The sequence below is a fragment of the Alligator mississippiensis genome, chromosome 8, assembly GCF_030867095.1.
Source record: "Alligator mississippiensis isolate rAllMis1 chromosome 8, rAllMis1, whole genome shotgun sequence".
NCBI lineage: Eukaryota > Metazoa > Chordata > Crocodylia > Alligatoridae > Alligator > Alligator mississippiensis.
The window spans coordinates 46,024,860-46,043,319 of record NC_081831.1 but is presented as its reverse complement, the minus strand read 5'-3'; the positions used below and the strand labels follow the sequence as shown (position 1 = coordinate 46,043,319).

The window sequence follows — 18,460 nt, the reverse complement described above, 5'->3', positions numbered from 1 at the left end:
GGAGGTGGTGTGCCGGCCCATGTCCCGAGCAGGAAGGTGTCGCTCTTGCCCCAGTTGATGCGGGCCAATGTGGTGAGCTTGTAGGTGCATTGGCAGTCCACCAGGGCCCGCACATCCAAAGGCCTCGAGGGTGCTGAGCATGTACCGGTGGTCGACACGATCAAAAGCCTTCTCCTGGTCCAGGGAGACCACACCGACGTCCAGGCCAAAAATCTCTGCGACCGTGAGCAGGTCACACAGCAGAAACAGGTTGTCCTGGATGGTTCTGCCCAGCACACAGTAGTTCTGCTTGGGCCTGATGACGGAGGCCATGACGGTGCAGAGACGGTTCGCCAGCGCCTTGGCCAGGATCTTGTAGTCGGCGCACAAAAAGGAGACGGGCCGCCAGTTCTTTAGGCAGCCTAGGTCCCCCTTCTTGGGCAGCAAGGTGAGCACGGCCCAGCGGCAGCTAGTCAGCAGGGTCCCGTCGGTGAGGCTCTCGCGGAAGACGCGGAGCAGGCTGGGCCCGAGGAGGGGTCAGAAGGCTCTGTAAAATTCAATGGGCAGTCCAGCAAGGCCCCCAACAGCAGCCTAGAGCTCCGCCAGGGGAGTTCGCGCTCCAGGGCTTTGACCTGCGAAGAGCCGAGGCTCGGCAGGTCCTGATGCAACTGCTGGGCAGCCTGCAGACAAACGGGCTCAGCCGCAAACAAGTCCTGATAGAAGGTGACGGCATGCCCTCGCACTTCGCCTGGGTCCGTGAGCAGCCATCTCTCCGGGGTCTTGAGGTGGTCCAGTGTCTTCGCCGCAGCCCACCGCCTCCCCAGGCCGAAGAAGAAGCCAGTCATGGCGTCGGGCTCTGCCAGCTCCTGGCAGCAGGCATGGACCCGCACGTTCCGGGCCGCGCCCTCCGCCAGCTCCTACAGGCATTATTTGTGGGACCGGAGGCTCTCGAGGAGTGCCGCGTCATTGCCCGCTCAGAGCAGGGCTGCCTTGAGCTCCGCCACGTCCTCCTCCAGCTCCTGGGTGCGGCAGCGGTGCTCCCTTGCTGCCAGCTGGCAATACTGCTGGCACAGAGCCCAGATCTGGACCTTCCCCACGTCCCACCACAGACCCCAGGAGGAGTAGTCTGCTCGCGCCACCTCCCAGCTCTTCCAGAGGTGGGCGAAGCAGTCCCTGAAATGGGTGTCTTGCAGCAGGCTGACATTGAGGCACCAGTAAGGGATGAGCGTGCGTGCTCTGCAGGGCAGGCTCAGCTCACAGCAGACCAGGGCGTGGTCCGAGAGGTCCAATGGAATGATGCGGCTGCTGCGCAGTAACGGCAGGTGGTGCTGGCCAATGTAGAGGTGGTCAAGGGGGGCCATGGCAAGCCTGCTGGCACTCATCTTTGCCCAGGTGTATTCTTGAGTATCAGTGTGGAGGACCCGCCAGGCGTCAACGAGGTCTGCCGCCTCCAGCACGGTCCGCAGCTTGTGGGCTGAAGGCAGGTGCGGCTCCAGCTCCGTCCGGTCTAGCAGAGCGTTGACAGTGCAATTGAAGTCCCCGCCCATGAGAAGCAAGTCATCCTTCTCGCTGGCGTCACGCAGGAGGTCGCCCAGGCTCTGTAGGAAGGCGATCCTCTCTCTCCCATCGGTGGGCACGTAGACATTGATGAAGAGCAGGCTCTGGTGTACCAGGGTGACGTGGACGGTCAGCAGCTGGCCAGGGACAACCTCTCGTGCCACAGCCGAGTCGTACTGCAGCTGCAGCAAGAGAAGGGTTGCCACTCCTGCGCTGAGGTTGGTGCCATGCCTCAGGAACAAGCGACCTCTCCAGGCGGCGTGCCAATCAGCTTGAACATGGATGTTGCTTTGTGTCTCCTGGAGGAAGGCGATCGCCAGGCGCTTTTGCTGCAAGCCCTCCAGCACAGCCGTCTGCTTCATTGGCTCTCTGCAGAAGTTGGTGTTGAGCGAGGCAATTGTGGTAACCGCCATGAACAGGAGAAGAGGGACGAAGGGTAGGCCAGGTACCGGTGGGGGAGAAGGTGTCAGACACCAGGCAAAAACTGCGGAGACAGGGGGAGGCCTAGTGTTGCCCTACCCTATTCCACGGGCCCGCCTTGGCCCCACACCTCCCTCACCCGGGTCACCAGCTTCTCAAGCCGGAAGGCATGTTAACGTGTGCCTGGGTCCTGGCGCATGAGCCTTGCTGCATCGTTAGCGGTGCGGACAAACTGCGCGGGGTCCAGGCACCATTGCCGGATACTCTTGGCCACATTCCTCTGGCCCTTGGTCTGGTAAAAGAGGTTGAGGAGACCTCCATAGCTGGGGGCCACTCAGGGGGGTTTCTCCAGAAGGAGTTGGATATTGCCAACTGAGAACCGGCGGGGCTGTACTCTGGGAGGGGACTTCCTCGTGAGGCCAGTGAAAGTGCCCTCAATGGCCAGGCTGCCTATCAGACCCCCCTCTGTATCTGGGTCGAGGACCATCTCTGGGAGATCGATCCCCATCCGCTTTGAGGGACAGACGTGATCCCGCTCCCGAGGCCACTTGCTGCACTCAGAAGGCAGGCACTCCATCTCCTCTTCATCGGTCTCACCGGGCAGGGGAGCGGGCGGTGGGGTGGCAGGACCCTCTACTGTCTCTCGTGCCTGCTGCTGCTTGGGAGGCAGGCACTCTCCCCATGCCTTGCCGCTCACAAGCCCCACTACCTGGGATGGGGGCGAGGGATTGCCAGACATCTCTGGGACACCCTCAGTCGTGGCCTGAGGTGGCAGGGTTTCCGGGGGGGCAAGCAGGGTGGGCTCAGGTTCCCTGGCTACCTATTCCCCAGTGCTGCCTGAGGCAGGCCCCAAAAGGGCAAGAGCTCCTTAGATGCTCCTTTTTGCCTCTTACTCTTGGCTTTTTTGGGGGTGGCCGGCACCTCCCCCCTAAGTGGCGGGCCAGGCTGCTTGGGGTTCGCCACCTCCGGGTCCACCACCTTGTCTGAGGAAGGGGTGGAGGGAGGTGGAGGGGAGGTCTCGGGTGCTCCACCTGACGGGGCCCCAGCGCCTGAGACGCTAGCCACCCCGGGTGGAACTGGGACAGGAAGGGACTGGGAGGACTCCCCAGCTCCTCCACCGGGCAGGGCATCAGCCACAACAGGAGCGGGAGAAACCCAGGAGAATGTCCCAGGCCACCCCCCTAGGTGGCATGCCACTGCCAGAGTGGTCGAGCCCCTCAGATGGAGCAGGGGTGGAGGGCGAGCTGGCAGATCCCCCAGCCCCACCCTTTGATGAGGGTATCACCCCAGAGATGGATGCACCATCCTTCTGGGCGGGTGCAGCAGCCGGTGCCCCAGCTGACTAACCTAATGGGCACTGGGCAGCTAGGTGGGAGCTGCCACCACAGCAGCGGCATAAATTCCCGCCCTGGGAGAAATACACTACATTAGACCTCCCATCTAACACAAAGGTCAAGGAGGGAGGCAGTCTCTGGGTGTCCCCCCTGAGGAGCATGAACACCTGCCCCTGAAAGGACAGGACGTGTCTCAGCTTGGGATCCCTACTCCCCATGGTCAGCCTGCGCCGGGGCTGGTGAGGACACCATAGCGCTCGAGCGCGTTGGTGAGGTCCCAGTCTGGCAGGTGCGGGGGCACGTTGGAGGCCACCACCTGCACTGCCAGGGTCTCCAGTGGTGTGACCAAGTGGTAGACCCCCCAGATGTCCAGCCCCACCACACACACCTTCCTCACCAGGCTGGGAGAACTCAAATATATGATGGGCACTGAATTGACCCAGGAGGCGTACCGGATACTCCGTCGTCCCAGCAGGTCCACCAGAGCTCCGGCACAGTCCTCCACCCTGACATAGAGAGGGGCGTGCACCTGGAGGCCATGGCTGAGGGGAAGGTCCGCAGAGACATCCCCATTCCAAGTGTCTTGGCTGCTGGCAGCCATCCCAGGCAGGAGAGGGTTAACTCTCCCACAGGAGGGAGAGGGGGGGAAAAAAAAAAAAAGCCTCAGGCTGACACGGGGGACTGGGACTGGGAGGGGCCTGAAAACGCCCCAAAATCGGCCTGAGGGGGGGCAGAGCAACCCCGCAGGGGCTCAGGGCAAGCCCCAAGGCAGGGGCAGATGGCAGGGACCAAGGGAAGGGGCCCTGGGGGAGGGAGGCAGCAGAAATCAAAGGGACAACTCAGGCGGGGGTGGGGGAGGGGCAGAGACAAACGAGGCTGCCAGAGCCCAGGGGAAAAAGGCTCAGAAAGTGGGGGGAAGGGGCAGGGAGGGGGTCCCCAGGGACAGGGTGGGGAGAGGCAAGGGGTTTTTTGGGGGGGGGGGGACAGGAAAAGGGGGGCAGGGAGTGCGAGGCAACGAGCTGAAAGCACCTGAGCTGGAGGAGCTTAGAAGGGCTTCAGCTGTCGGCGGCCATCTTGAAAGAAAGAAAGAACGCTTCACGAATTTGCGTGTCATCCTTGCGCAGGGGCCATGCTAATCTTCTCTGTATCGTTCCAATTTTAGTATATGTGAAAGAAAGAAAGAAAGAACGCTTCACGAATTTGCGTGAAAGAAAGAAGCACTGTAATACCAGGCTGATGCATGGAGGGGATGGAGCAAGCTCTGGTTCTACCTCCCAGGACCAAAAATGTGCTCAATACGTATACATTTTACAGAAGAAAGATCTTTGTAGAGGTCACTGAAGAAGCCTTTATGCATCTTCTCCTCCAGCAGGCGCATTTCCTCCCTTCGTGTTCCTGGTGTAAATCACTTGTGCTCAATGCTTGGAGACAAGTTTGAGAAAGAAAGACTTTTGACTTTTAAGAGGTATTTATTCCAGGGAGGGTGACAAATGAGGGCCAGTAGGGAATATGTACAGGTTGGCCCAAAGATCTGGGCCTCATGGACAAGGCCTGAGCTCATGCCCTGCAAGGCCTGCCCGTACACTCTAGACTAAATAAACACACAAAAACAAAACAAAACCCCACAACAAACAAAAGGACTATTTACATATCTACAGTTCCAGACATCCATGGGGGCCTCAGGGCATCAGGGGTCGGCCCGCATGAACAAAGTCCGAGGTTTCGGCCCACTGGACGCGTCTCTGCACCTTCAGCAGCCGGTGGTGTTGCAGAGCAAGGAGCAGGTGTCCTGCCTCGACTCGGCACAGTGCACCCTTGAGGGCCCAGCATTTCTCAAAGGTGGGCACCGTCCGATGGAGGACAGCATGCTCGAACTCGAGCTAGAGGCAGGCCTGCACCAGCAGGCGGAAGAGCTGCAAGGCATCGACCATCCCGGTCCCAGTGAGCCAGTTTCACCGGCTCTTCAGGGTGGCCATCTTGGCCTGGGCCAGCAGGAAGTTGGCCAGGCTGACCGCGGCCCACTCAGCTGCCCGGTACAGGAAGGAGCGGATGTAGATGTCCTTGGAGAAGTCCCGGCCCAGTCCTCGAAGCAGAGCTCCCAGGGTGGCAAAGAGCGGCTGCAGCCGGGGGCAGTCGAGGAAAGCGTGGAAAATGTCCTCGTCCAGCACCCCCGGGCAGAAGGGACAGGCCGCTGAGGCCACCGGGTCCAGGTGGTGAACAAAGGTGCCGGTGGCCAGGATGCTGTGCACTAGTCGCCATTGCAGGTCACTGGTCTTTTTGGCAGTGGGCCCCTTATATAGCGTGTGTCACGCTGGGGTCCCGGGCCATGCCAGGTGCCACCGCCACACGGTGTCAGGGCGGCCGGCCAGCACCTGGGCGTGCTGGGTGCACACCACCCACACGTAGAGTCCCTTGCGGGGGAGGGTGCCAAAAGGGCAGCCTGTGTTGCTGCTGGGGGACACAGGGAGCCTGAGCAGCATGTTGGGCCGCTCAGCCAGCTCACTGGGTACCGCTGGGATGACGGGTAGTGGTGGGAAGGCGTCGTGTGCGGTGTCCATGGCGGGGAGGGTCTGATGAGCCTGGAGATAGACTTCCAGGGCAGTCGCTGCTTCTGTTGGGAGGGCGGCCCTAACGGCCCACAGAAGTCGGCCCGTGGTGCGGATGGAGTGCAGCGCCAGCCGGGTAGCCAGGGCTTCGGGTGACAGCCAGTCCAACAGAGCAGGGTCCAGAAGGTGCTCCAGGCGGGTGGTGTGCGCCTCGGTGAGAGCTGCCACGAGGCTGGAGGAGGCCAGGCTCAGCACAACACGCTGCAGGGCCGAGTTGTAGACCAGGGGCTCCCGAAGCAGTTGCGGGAACAGCAGGCGCCTGGCCTGGGGACAGAGATGGAAGGCCGCCCGCCAGGCCCGCACCATGCTGCGGTAGAACGGGGGAAGTACTGCCCTGTTCAGGAAGGTGTGGTCCAGCAGAAACAGCTCCTGGTCAAAGCCAAGGCCCCCCACTCGCTGCAGGAATCGGCACGCCAGCTGCTGCCGCAGGAGGTGGCCTTCAGCGTACAGGAGCCGCTGGAGGGCCTGCAGCCAGTAGGCGGCCACCTTGCTGGCCAGGTCGATCAGGCCCTGGCCCCCCTCACCAGTGGGCAGGTAGAGGGCAGCTCATGGGAGCCAGTGGCGTCGTCCCACAGGAAGTGCACCAGGAGCCACTGCAGTCTCTCCAGGAGCTCTAGCGAAGGGTCCAGCACCGCGCAGCGGTGCCACAGGGTCGCTGCTGCCAGGTTGTTGATGACGAGGACTCAGCCGCGGTAAGAGAGGGCAGGAAGGCGCCAGCGCTGAAGGCGGGCCTCCACACCCTCAGCCAGGTCCTCCCAGTTGCGGGCCGCAAAGGCCGGCGGCCCCAGGAACACTCCCAGGGCTTTGAGGCCTTCCTGGTGCCAGGTGAGGCCTCCCGTCAGGTCCAGAGGTGGCGTGCCGGCCCACGTCCCGAGCAGGAAGGTGTCGCTCTTGCCCCAGTTGATGTGGGCCGATGCAGTGAGCTCATAGGCGTGGTGGCAGTCCTCCAGGGCCCGCTCATCCTCCTGGCTGCCCAGGAAGATGGTCACGTCATCCGCGTACGCCGTCAGCCAGATCGGGGGGCCGGTGGTGGGGCCCGGTGCCGGCGGCAGGGCTAGGCCGGTCAGGCGACGTCGCAGAGTGTGCAGCAGCGGTTCGATGACTAGGGTGTAGAGCATGCCTGACAGGGGGCAGCCCTGGCGTATGCCGCGAGGTACGGGGAATGGGGAGCACAGAAAGCCGTTCACCTTGAGCTGGCCGGAGGCATCGTGGTACAGGACCCAGAGCGCAGCCGTGAAGAGTGGCCTGAAGCCAAAGGCCTCGAGGGTGCCGAGCAGGTACCAGTGGTTGACACGATCAAAAGCCTTCTCCTGGTCCAGGGAGACCACGCCGACGTCCAGGCCAAAAATCTCTGTGACCGTGAGCAGGTCGCGCAGCAGAAAAGCTTGTCCTGGGTGGTCCTGACCGGCACACAGTAGCTCTGCTCCGGCCCTATGACGGAGGCCATGATGGTGTGGAGACGGTTCGCCAGTGCCTTGGCCAGGATTTTGTAGTCGGTGCGCAGAAGGGAGACGGGCCGCCAGTTCTTCAGGCAGCCGAGGTCTCTCTTCTTGGGCAGCAAGGTGAGTACGGCCCAGCGGCAACTGGCCGGCAGGGTCCGCTCGGTGAGGCTCTCGCGGAAAACGCAGAGCAGGCTGGGCCCGAGGAGGGGTCAGAAGGCTCTGTAAAATTCCACAGGCAGTCCATCAAGGCCCAGGGCCCTGCCCGAGGCAAGCCCCCCCCCCCCCACAGCAGCCTCGAGCTCCGCCAGGGAGAGTTCGCGCTCCAGGGCCTCGACCTGCAAAGTGCCCAGGCGCGGCAGGTCCTGATGCAGCTGGTGAGTGGCCTGCGGACAAATGGGCTCAGCCGCAAACATGTCCCTATAGAAGGCAATGGCATGACCCTGCACTTCGCCTGGCTCCATCAGCAGCCATCCCTCCGGGGTCTTGAGGTGGTCCAGCGTGTTTGCCGCAGCCTGTCGCCTCTCCAGGCCGAAGAAGAAGCCGGTCGGGGCATCGGCTGCTGCCAGCTCCTGGCAGCAGGCACGGACCCACGTACCACGGGCCGCACCCTTTGCCAGCTCCCGCAGGCATTTCTTGCGGGACCGGAGGCTCTCAAGGAGTGCCGTGTCGTTGCCCGTGCGGAGCAGGGCGGCCTCGAGCTCCACCACGTCCTCCTCCAGCTCCTGGGTGCAGTGGCGGAGCTCGCTCGCCACCAGCTGGCAATACTGCTGGCAGAATGCTCGGATCTGGACCTTCCCCATGTCCCACCACAGGCCCCAGGAGGAGTAGTCTGCTCGCGCCGCCTCCCAGTTCCTCCAGAGGTGGGCGAAGCAGTCCCTGAAATCGGTGTCCTGCAGCAGGCTGACGTTGAGGCACCAGTAAGGGGCCCGCGTGCGTGCTCTGCCAGGCAGGCTCAGTTCGCATTAGACCAGGGTGTGGTCCAAGAGGCCCGATGGAATGATGTGGCTGCCGCGCAGTAATGACAGGTGGTGCTGGCCAATGTAGAGGTAGTCAAGGTGGGCCATGGCGATCCCACTGGCACTCATCTTTGCCCATGTGTATTGTCGCGCATCAGCGTGGAGGACCCGCCAGGAGTCAACGAGGTCTGCTGCCTCCAGCACGGTCTGCAGCTTGCTTGCCAAAGGCAGGTGCGGCTCTGGCCCCGTCCAGTCTAGCAGCGTGTCAACGGTGCAGTTGAAGTCCCCGCCCATGAGGAGCAGGTCACCCTTGTCGCTGGCGTCACGCAGGAGGTCGCCCAGGCTCTGTAGGAAGGCGACCCTCTCTCTCCTGTCGGTGGGCGCATAGATATTGACGAGGAGCAGGCTCTGGTGTGCCAGGGTGACCTGGACAGTCAGCAGCCAGCCTGGGACGACCTCCCGTGCCACCACCGAGTCGTACCGCAGCTGCGGCGAGAGGAGGGTCGCCACTCCTGCGCTGAGGTTGGTGCCGTGGCTCAGGAACAAGCAACCTCTCCAGCCAGCGTGCCAGTCTGCTTGAACGTGCACGTCGCTGTGCGTCTCCTGGAGGAAGGTGATCGCCAGTCGCTTTTGCTGCAAGCCCTCCAGGATGGCTGTCCGCTTCACCGGGTCTATGCAGCCGTTGGTGTTTAGCGAGGCAATTGTGGTAACCGCCAAGAGCAGGAGAAGAGAGAGGAAGGGTAGGCAGGGTACCGGTGGGAGAAAAGGTGACAGATCCGGGAAAAAACTGCAGAGACGGGAAGGCATAGCATTGCCCTACCCTATTCCGCGGGCCTGCCTCGGCCCCACACCTCCCTCACCCGGGTCACCAGCTTCTCGAGCCGGAAGGCATGTTGACGCGTGCCTGGGTCCCGCTGCATGAGCCTCGCCGCGTTGCTAGCAGTGCAGACAAACTGTGTGGGGTCCGGGCACCATTGTCGGATGCTCTTGGCCACATTCCTCTGGCCCTTGGTCTGGTCCAAGAGGTTGAGGAGGCCTCCATAGCTGGGGGCCACCCAGGGGGCTTTCTCCAGAAGGAGCTAGATATTGCCGACCGAGAACCGGCAGGGCTGTACTCTGAGAGGGGACTTCCTGGTGAGACCGGTGAAAGTGCCCTCAATAGCCAGGCTCCCTAGTAGGCCCCCCTCCGTATCTGGGTCGAGGACCGTCTCCGGGAGATTGATCCCCATCCGCTTTGGGGGGCAGATGTCATCCCACTGCCGAGGCCACTTGCGGCGCTCGGAGGGCAGGCACTCCATCTCCTCCTCATCGGCAGGCAGGGGAGTGGGTGGTGGGGTGGCAGGACCCTCTGCTGTCTCCTGTGCTTGCTGCTGCTCAGGAGGCAGACACTCTCCCCCTGCCTTGCTGCTCACAAGCCCCACTACCTGGGATGGGGGCGAGGGATTGCCAGACATCTCTGGGACACCCTCAGTCATAGCCTGAGGTGGCAGGGTTTCCGGGGGGGCAGGCAGGGTGGGCTCAGGTTCCCTGGCTACCTTTTCCCCGGTGCTGTCCGAGGCAGGCCCCAAAGGGGCAGGAGCTCCTTTACACGCTCCTTTTTGCCTCTTGCTCTTGGCTTTTTTGGGAGCAGCTGGCACCTCCCCCATAGGGGGCGGGCCAGGCTGCTTGGGGTTCACCACCCCTGGGTCCACCACCTTGGCAGAGGCAGGGGTGGAGGGGAGGTCTCGGGTGCTCCATCTGATGGGACCCCAGCGCCTCAGACGCCAGCCACCCCGAGTGGAACTGGGACAGGAAGGGACTGGGAGGACTCCCCAGCCCCTCCACCGGGCAGGGCATCAGCCACGACAGGGGCGGGAGAACCCTGGGAGGATGTCCCAGCCCCCCCCCCCCCCCCACCCGGGTAGAATGCCAATGCCAGAGGGGTCGAGCCCCTCGGATGGAGCAGGGGCGGAGGTGGGCTTGGCAGATCCCCCAACCCCACCCTTTGATGAGGGTCTCACCCCAGAGGTGGATGCACCGTCCTCCTGGACGGGTGCAGCAGCCTGTGCCCCGGCTGACTGCCCTAATGGGCACTGGGCAGCTAGGTGGGAGCTGCCGCCGCAGCGGCAGCATGAATTCCTGCCCTGGGAGAAATACACCATGTAGGACCTCCTATCCAACACAAAGGTGAAGGAGGGAGGCAGTTTCCGGATGTCACCCCTGAGGAGCATGAACACCTGCCACCGAAAGGACAGGACGTGTCTCAGCTTGGGGTCCCTGCTCCCCATGGTCAGCCTGCGCCGGGGCTGGTGAGGACACCATAGTGCTCGAACGCGTTGGTGAGGTCCAAGTCTGGCAGGTGCGGGGGCACATTGGAGGCCACCACCCGCACTGCCAGGGTCTCCAGGGGCGTAACCAAGTGGTGGACCCCTGAGATGTCCAGCCCCACCACACACACCTCCCTCACCAGGCTGGGAGAGCTCAAATATACAACGGGCACTGAATTGACCCAGGAAGCGTACCGGACACTCTGGTGTCCCAGCAGGTCCGCCAGAGCTCCAGCGCAGTTCTCCACCCTGACGTGGAGAGGGGTGTGCACCCACAGGGCATGGCTGAGGGGAAGGTCCACAGAGACATCCCCATGCCAAGTGCCCTGTCTGCTGGCAGCCATCCCGGGCAGGAGACAGGAGAGGGTTAACTCTCCCACAGGAGAGCAAGGGAAAAAGAAAAAAAAAAGCCTCAGGCTGAGCGGGGGACTGGGACTGGGAGGGGGCTGAAAACGCCCCAAAATCGGCCTGAGGGGGAGCAGAGCAACCCTGCAGGGGCTCAGGGCAAGCCCTAAGGCAGGGGGAGATGGCAGGGACCAAGGTAAGGGGCCCTGGGGGAGGGAGGCAGCAGGAATCAAAGGGAGAACTCAAGCGGGGGTGGGGAGGGGCAGAGACAAACGGGGCTGTCAGAGCCCAGGGGAAAAACGCTCCGAAAGCGGAGCAAAGGGGCAGGGAGGGGGTCCCCAAGCACAGGCTGGGGAGAGGCAAGGTTGGGGGGGGGGGAGAGGAACAGGGGGGCAGGGAGTGCAGGGGAACGCGCAGAAGGCACCTGAGCTGCAGGAGCTCAGAATGGCTTCACCTGTCGGCAGCCATTTTTAAAGAAAGAAAGAAAAAGAAGTCCCAAGCTCTGGCAGCAGGGATCATGGCAGAGGCCCACCCATGCAGTGTAGGGCTGTGGGTGGAAACAGAGATAACTCCCCCTGCCTGGCACCTGCACTGCAGCTCCCCATGTTGCAGGTGTAGTGCAGTGCAGTGCAGTGCAGCGCAGGTCTGCAGTTCACTGCGTGCAGGGGCTGAGTGGTGCCAGGCTCCCACTGACTGCTGGAGCTGCCCCAGCTCCCAGACATCACATGAAGCCCTGCCTACTCACGCTGCACCCAAACCATGGGGCAGCTGCCACACAGGTGCCAGGCAGGGCTGAGCGATTGCCACTGCCCCCCACTGTCCGGTGCTGCATGGGGAGGCTCTGCCATGAGCCCTCAGGCTTCTGCAGTCAGTGAATGCAGGGTATTTTTTTTTTTTTAAGTGCCAGGATGCTGGGGCCAGTTATGGCAGCCATGGGGGCTTCTCCCACAGCTCCCCCTGCCCAGGGAGAGGCAGGCACAGCTGGAGGAGCTGCAGGAGAAGCCTTCATGGCTGCCATGCCCAGCCCCTCACCCACCCAGCTCCAGCCTTTGACACTTAAAAAAAAAAAAGCCCCACACACTGGCTGCAGCAGCCTCTGAGGGCTCATGGCAGAGCTGCCCCACACAGCGCAGGACACTGGGGGGCAGTGGGGATTGCCCCCCCCACACCTGTCACCCTCATGGCAGCTGTCACATCAGATGGGTGCAGTTTGGCTTGGCAGGGCACCTGGCGCTGCTGGGGAGCTGGGGTGGCTTTACATATCAGCTGGAGTCTGGTGCCACTCAGCCCCAGCTCCCAGAGAGCACACAGCGCCCTGCTGAGCCATGGTGCACCCATGCTGAGCCATGCTGCACCCATGCCATGGGGTAGCTGCCAGGTGGGTGCCAAGCGGGCGGGGTGATCCCTGCACTGCCTGGGGGAATTCTGCCATGAGCACCCAGAGGCCCCAATCACCACTCCTGCAACTAGTGAGTGCATAGCTTTTTTTCTTTTTTTTTTTTTTTTTTAGTGCCAGGTCTAGGCTGGGGCCTGGGCAGGGGTTGGAGCTGGGCAGGGCAGCTATGGGGGCTTCTCCTGTGGCTCCCCCTGCCTGGGGAGAGGCAGGCACAGCTGGAGGAGCTGTGAGAGAACCTGCAGCCTCCCAGCTGTGCTTGCCTCTCCCCAGCTGATCTAAATCACCAAATCTCTCTGAATCAGTGCCAAATGGTTGAAGGCAATTCAACTGAATTGATTTAGGACAGTGATCCAAATCTATAAATTGGATCACCGTCCTCCAAATCGGCCAAATCCAAATCTGAATCGAATACTTCCCTATTCGCACAGGCCTGCTATGTACTCTAGCAGTTCAAACTAGCCAACAGGTATCTCGATTTTTAATTTCAAAATAGCTTTCTAAGGTAGCTATTTTAGGAAGTCTAATCTATAGAAGTGGCATGTGCAAACTGTGAAGGTAAACATCATTCTTCATGGAATATTGAAAAAAAAGCATTTTTACTATTCTTACTCTAGAAATTTAGCAATGATTATCCATAAAATTTACCTGAGCTTATTGGGTAATTTTAAGTTTATAATTTTTGTACTTAAAGGTTAAAATGTAAAACTTTGTAATATGTCAAATTTGGGCCTTATTAGAAAACCAGTAAAAAGCTCTAGAGGCAGATTCACTACTATAAAACTAGATAAAGAAGGCCCACAGGTGATTTACAGTCAGCCCTTGAACTGACAGCCATTTTCAACTCCATGTACTTATCACGTATGATTTAGGAAATATTTTAAAGATTATGACTTTATATATTGCAAAGATAATGATCTGGCCGAGTGTTACTTTAAGGATTTGGCTCTCTGGTCCCAGTATAACAATTTTTATTCTAATTTTTTTTCCATTATGAATTTGTATCCCACACTTTGAGCCTTTCTACTGCTGTGGAATAACTATTTTGAAATAACAGTGTTCACATGCCTACTATTGTTTATTTCCCGCTAAATAAACATATCCACAACAATACCTATAACTACACAGGCCTCTTGGGAGGTATCTTGGCACTTTGCCTTGCAGCTGGTCATTATGCATCCTGGAATATTTCTTGCAGAAATTCTGTGTTGAATCAGATTTACAAACCCAAAGACTGCTCTCTCAGCTTCCCAGAACTAATTTTTCTTTTCCAAGCCAGTTTGATTTCTAAACTACCTTTCAGCCAGCTTGGGGGAATGCTGAATAACCATTTGAATAAACCATGTATATGGTTAAGGTATTGTGTTCTGGTTTTCCTCTATAGAGACCCTGGAGAAGAGGAAGCTGCGAGCAAGCTGCAGTTTCCGTCTCCAGTATGTATGCCCTGCTGACCATCCCCTTCTATTGGAAAGGGGGGTACACCTTTCAGTACACCCAGGTTACACAGGTAATGGGATAAGAATGCATAGTTCCCATTTAAACCACACTTAACACAGCCCAGTCTGGGGATAATTTCTTGTTCCACGATTTCCCTTTCACATCAGTTTTTAAATGTTTGTTGCCTGAGAACAACCCCCCTCAGGTCATTGATGGGATGTCCAGCAAGTCTGAAGTGTTCTGCCACAGTTAGGCATGTTTTTCTGCAGCACTCTCCCACTCCCTTCTGCTTTTGTATTCAAATTTCTCTATCCTTATACACAGCTTTGTGCATGTTCTTTAACAGCCTCTGATGAAGTGAGCTTCAGCTCATGAAAGCTTGTGCTATATATATCTACTTTGGCTAGTCTATAAGATGCAAATCTACCCTGCCTTCCAATAAAAGTTATCGTGCACAAGAATTCTTGCCCTTGGGAATTATGGAACTTGGAGTGCAGGATCCAAGGAAGCTAGAAGTTTAGCACATTGTTACTATACTTATTTTAGCCTTCATAGCAATGGGATTGATTGCTTATTTCTTCTTCTTAAAATGCCATTCCCATAGTCTGAAAACAGCTTTTTGGAACCTGGCTTGCTGCAGGAAGAAAAAAGGTGGAAGAAAGAGGAGAGACTAACAGGAAGAAGAGAAATAACAAGAAAAATGTAATGAAATACTAATAATCTTCCCAAATACTAGTAATTTCACTGTCTTACCTTAGTGAGTGATGCTGAATAGGACATCCAGGTACTTAAATATTTATTTAAACTCTAAGTTCAGTTGCTATATATCAATTGTGTTCTACACTTTCATTTGATGCATCTGCCACAAGGCAGACTTTCAGACTTGTTGAGATCTATTTCACTATACATACCTTAATGCTCAAAACCTTCAAATGCTCCATAATTCCAGCATGGATTCAAAGGTGCTCAATAGACATACCCAAGAATATACTGTTAAAGAAAACAATATGCATACTATATCATGCGGTAAATTAGCTCTGAGCATTTGTATCTACCTACTCAGGTGACCAACTTACATTTTGCTTACATTTATCATAGTCATGAGTTTTCCAATAGACTCATAAAGGTCATGACTATCTATGGTGGTGGGAGAGTAGAGTTATTTTTTGTGGTTCATAATTAGAGGTTCTCAACTACATTTTTATACATTTGGTAACTTGTGATTACATGAAGCCATTTATCTCTATAAAATTTACAGGTAAAACAAATAGCTTCTTCAGTCAGCGTATATAATGGGATCTGGAAATCCACCTCTGCCATTTGTAGGCTTTGTGTAATCTCAAATTACCAAATGTGTAAAAATGTAGTTGAGAGCCCCTAATTATGAACCACAAAAATAACTACTTACCCACCACCACTTTTCCACTGTAAGAATATGGCCAATTTTTGCATATTATAAGATGTATATATTTAAGTAATAATGCAAAAAAAAATTGAAGAGAGTATGGACTACAGTTTTCTCAAATAATCAAATGGATCAGGTCAGGTGTGTGTACCATCATCTTTGAGAGGGAAAACAATCTTTTATTAGAAAGTATAGCAGCTGCTTTAGGAATAATAGACAATGTATTGGTTGGCCTTACTCTTTCTGAAAGAAATAATGCCTTTAAGTAATTCATATTTATGTTAGTGAAAGATCTCCTATAAGTTCACTTAGAGGTGGCAAAACAACTCTTAAACTGTTCTATGAACAAGTGAAATCATCTCAAATAATTTAGAAGCTTCTTTTTCTTCCCCTTTTTTCCTAATTTTTCATTTCAACTCCCCACTTAAAATGTTTCCATTTGAGAATGTTTTAGCTTTGCTTTATCTGTATTATTTACCCAGAGCTTGATTCCTAGTAGAACAATTTAGGTGTAGAGATTGCTATGGTGATATCATATGCTGGCTTCATTCATCATGTCACTAATCACAAATCATGTTAATCTGGACTGAGCAAATGGATCTATACAACTGTAAGTTTCATATTCAATATAAGATCTACCCTAAGAATCATTATTGCTACACAAATCTCATTTGTGTCTAATGAGCCCACACTGCTACTGCAGCTACATGTATCTAATATTAGGATTTCTGATGGGGTATATTCCAGGGTTATTAGTGCATTAGTTGTGCCTGCTTATGGGAAAAAAAATTGCAGCAGGGTAGATGCAGGGTAGATATAGAAAGACTTTTAGGCTAGGGACAGACATTCAAAAAGCCTGAGCCTGAATTGATTCAATCTTTGCAGGTTAGTCTAACCTGGCTAGGCTAAATCAGTTTTGTAACTGGACAGACATCCCAGAAATGCAGGCACATTCCTGCAGTGGCTCAGGCTAGAAGCTGGTGGACACTAGAGCAGCCCTCATTTACTTCCACAGCATGGAGCTAAGGGGAGTGTGACCAGGCTCCAGTAGGAGCTCTGATTAGCCCAGCAGAGAATTGATAACAGTGTTTATCACCCAATTAAGAAAACAGAGGGACATTACCAGCTCCTTGTGGATTCTGCCTATTGAATTTACCTGTTGATTCAGCACTGACTGTAGCCAGCCCATGGTCTACTACCTAATACACAGACACCTTCTCAGCAAGACAGAGGGGAGGGGGGAATTCCTGCTTAGCAGGGAGTGGTGAGGGGAGAGGGAAAGCAGCCTGCAGTCTCTGGAGCTGTAGCCAGAGCAAAAGGGAGGGGCCAGCCCTGCTGTGGAGCAGAGAGCCCCACCCAGCCCAGAGAGCATGCCGGGATGCTGGGGGTATCTGGTTTATCTTAAACCAGCAAGGGGTATGGGACAGACATTGCATAAACTGGTTTGACCCAAATCAGTTAAGTCTGATACTACAATCAACCAGGTTTACCTCAAACTGGTTTCAGCCATTCTCAAACTGGTTTATGGGCACTGAACATTTGTTCTGTTACAGGTAAACCAGTTTCTGATCACTTAAACTGGTTTATGTGTAATGTCTATCCCTAGCCTTAGATAACATTAGATTTTGGACTTTTGGCAGCAACCCATCTTGAGTTCAGGGATACCCATGTCTACAGGATTTGTGCACTCAATATCACTCCACATCTGCAACCAAATAATCTCTAACCATATCATTTTTAAATTAGAGCAAAAGGCCAATAGATGTTTATATTCCAACTATCACAGGTTCTAGACTCTATCATGAAATTTTTCTTTCTGATTTCTATTAGCACCCACATTTGACTACTTAATTTACAAAGAACAACTCATAAGGAAGGTAAGAATTCCCTGATTTCATAGTATTCTCATAAGAAATGTAACAGTTATCCCCAGGTACAAAAAAACTCAGCTTTCTATACAGTACCTTACAGATAATGTGATAACTCAGGATTTTCCCTTGTACCTAACAAATTTCAGTGTATTATTTATACCCAACTTTGAGCAATCTGAGGGCCTTGCTACATGTTGCACTTTGAACTGTTCAAATGTTGATTGGTGTTAATGCCAGCTCAAGCTTAGAGCAATCACACCTTAAGGCTAAAAGCCTTCTCTGACTGTCCCCCTACCTGCACAGCTGTGACTTGCCACTAGAGGGCTAGCAAGCATGGGGTAGACTAGGAGCTAACTGAGTTCCTAGTAGAGAGCTAGTGACCCAGGATGGGCTTCTAGCCCTGCTGCTGTAAGTGGAAGTATGTGAAAGACAGGTTGGGAGGGAAGGGACACAAAGCTGGGAAGTGGAGAATTAATTGGACCAGGGTGGGTAATGAAATGGGAAGTGGAAAGAAAAAGAATTTTAAAAGAAATAAAAAGGAAGTACATTTAAAAAATTCTCATGTTTTAACAAAATTGGAATGGGATTGGCCTGTGGAGGGTGCTAGTTGTATTTCCTGGGGTAGTTTGGCAGTGGAAGTAGTGATGGGTGAGGAGGTGAATGCTTTTGGGGGAGTTACTGACCCTTCCCCAGGAAGAAAACCCCAGTTCATGTGGACTCAATCTGGCCCCCTACCTTGTTCTCCACCCATTCCTCTAGCCCCTACTCCTAGACGTGTCCATGCCCTGTGACCTGGCTAGCTGGCATGTGGTCTTCAGGGTGTTTGTTTAGGGTGGGAAGATCACACACCCCCAGGATCAGAAGGGGGTATTGGCTTGGTGCCAGAACTGTCCCCTGGGCAGTAGAGTTCAGGGGTGGAAAGTTTGTCCACATAAAACAGGGGGGTGAGGGAAGGGGACAGCTGTCAGCAACCCCCTGGCTGATCAGGGTAGCAAACAGCTCTGGGACTAGGGACAGGGGCACATAGAACAACCTTGTTCTGATGCTGATCAGCTCCTGGCTCCTGGGAGAAACCAGAAACTAAGCAGTGCCAGGACCAGGGACAAAGAACTCCCCATCTGATGTGGCTCCCTGCTGCTGTGGCTGACTGGGGGCAAATTTACTCCCAGTCAGGTTCTACACGAGCACTACTGTGCAGTAACTACTGCACAATTAATGTAGTACCTATATTTCCAGGTGATAGCTAACTGAGCAGTAGTCTAATTTTCCATGCAGTAAATGCCATGTAAGTGTAGATGGTGATGCTTTATTACTCAGTAGATTAGTCTACTGTAAAGTAAAGCATCTCATGTAGATGCACCCTATTTAAAACAATCATTTAAGTTCTATTAAGCAATCAATTGAGCATG

The 18,460-nt window shown here is 55.4% G+C and overlaps 1 non-coding gene across 1 annotated transcript; it reads right to left on the bottom strand.

The window, feature by feature from the left end:
* Positions 1 to 4,369: 4,369 nt before the first annotated feature.
* LOC132252358 (U6 spliceosomal RNA) lies at positions 4,370 to 4,479 on the bottom strand. Its single transcript, XR_009464253.1, has one exon. It is a non-coding gene; the product is annotated as a U6 spliceosomal RNA (small nuclear RNA).
* Between the last annotated feature and the right edge of the window lie 13,981 nt (positions 4,480 to 18,460).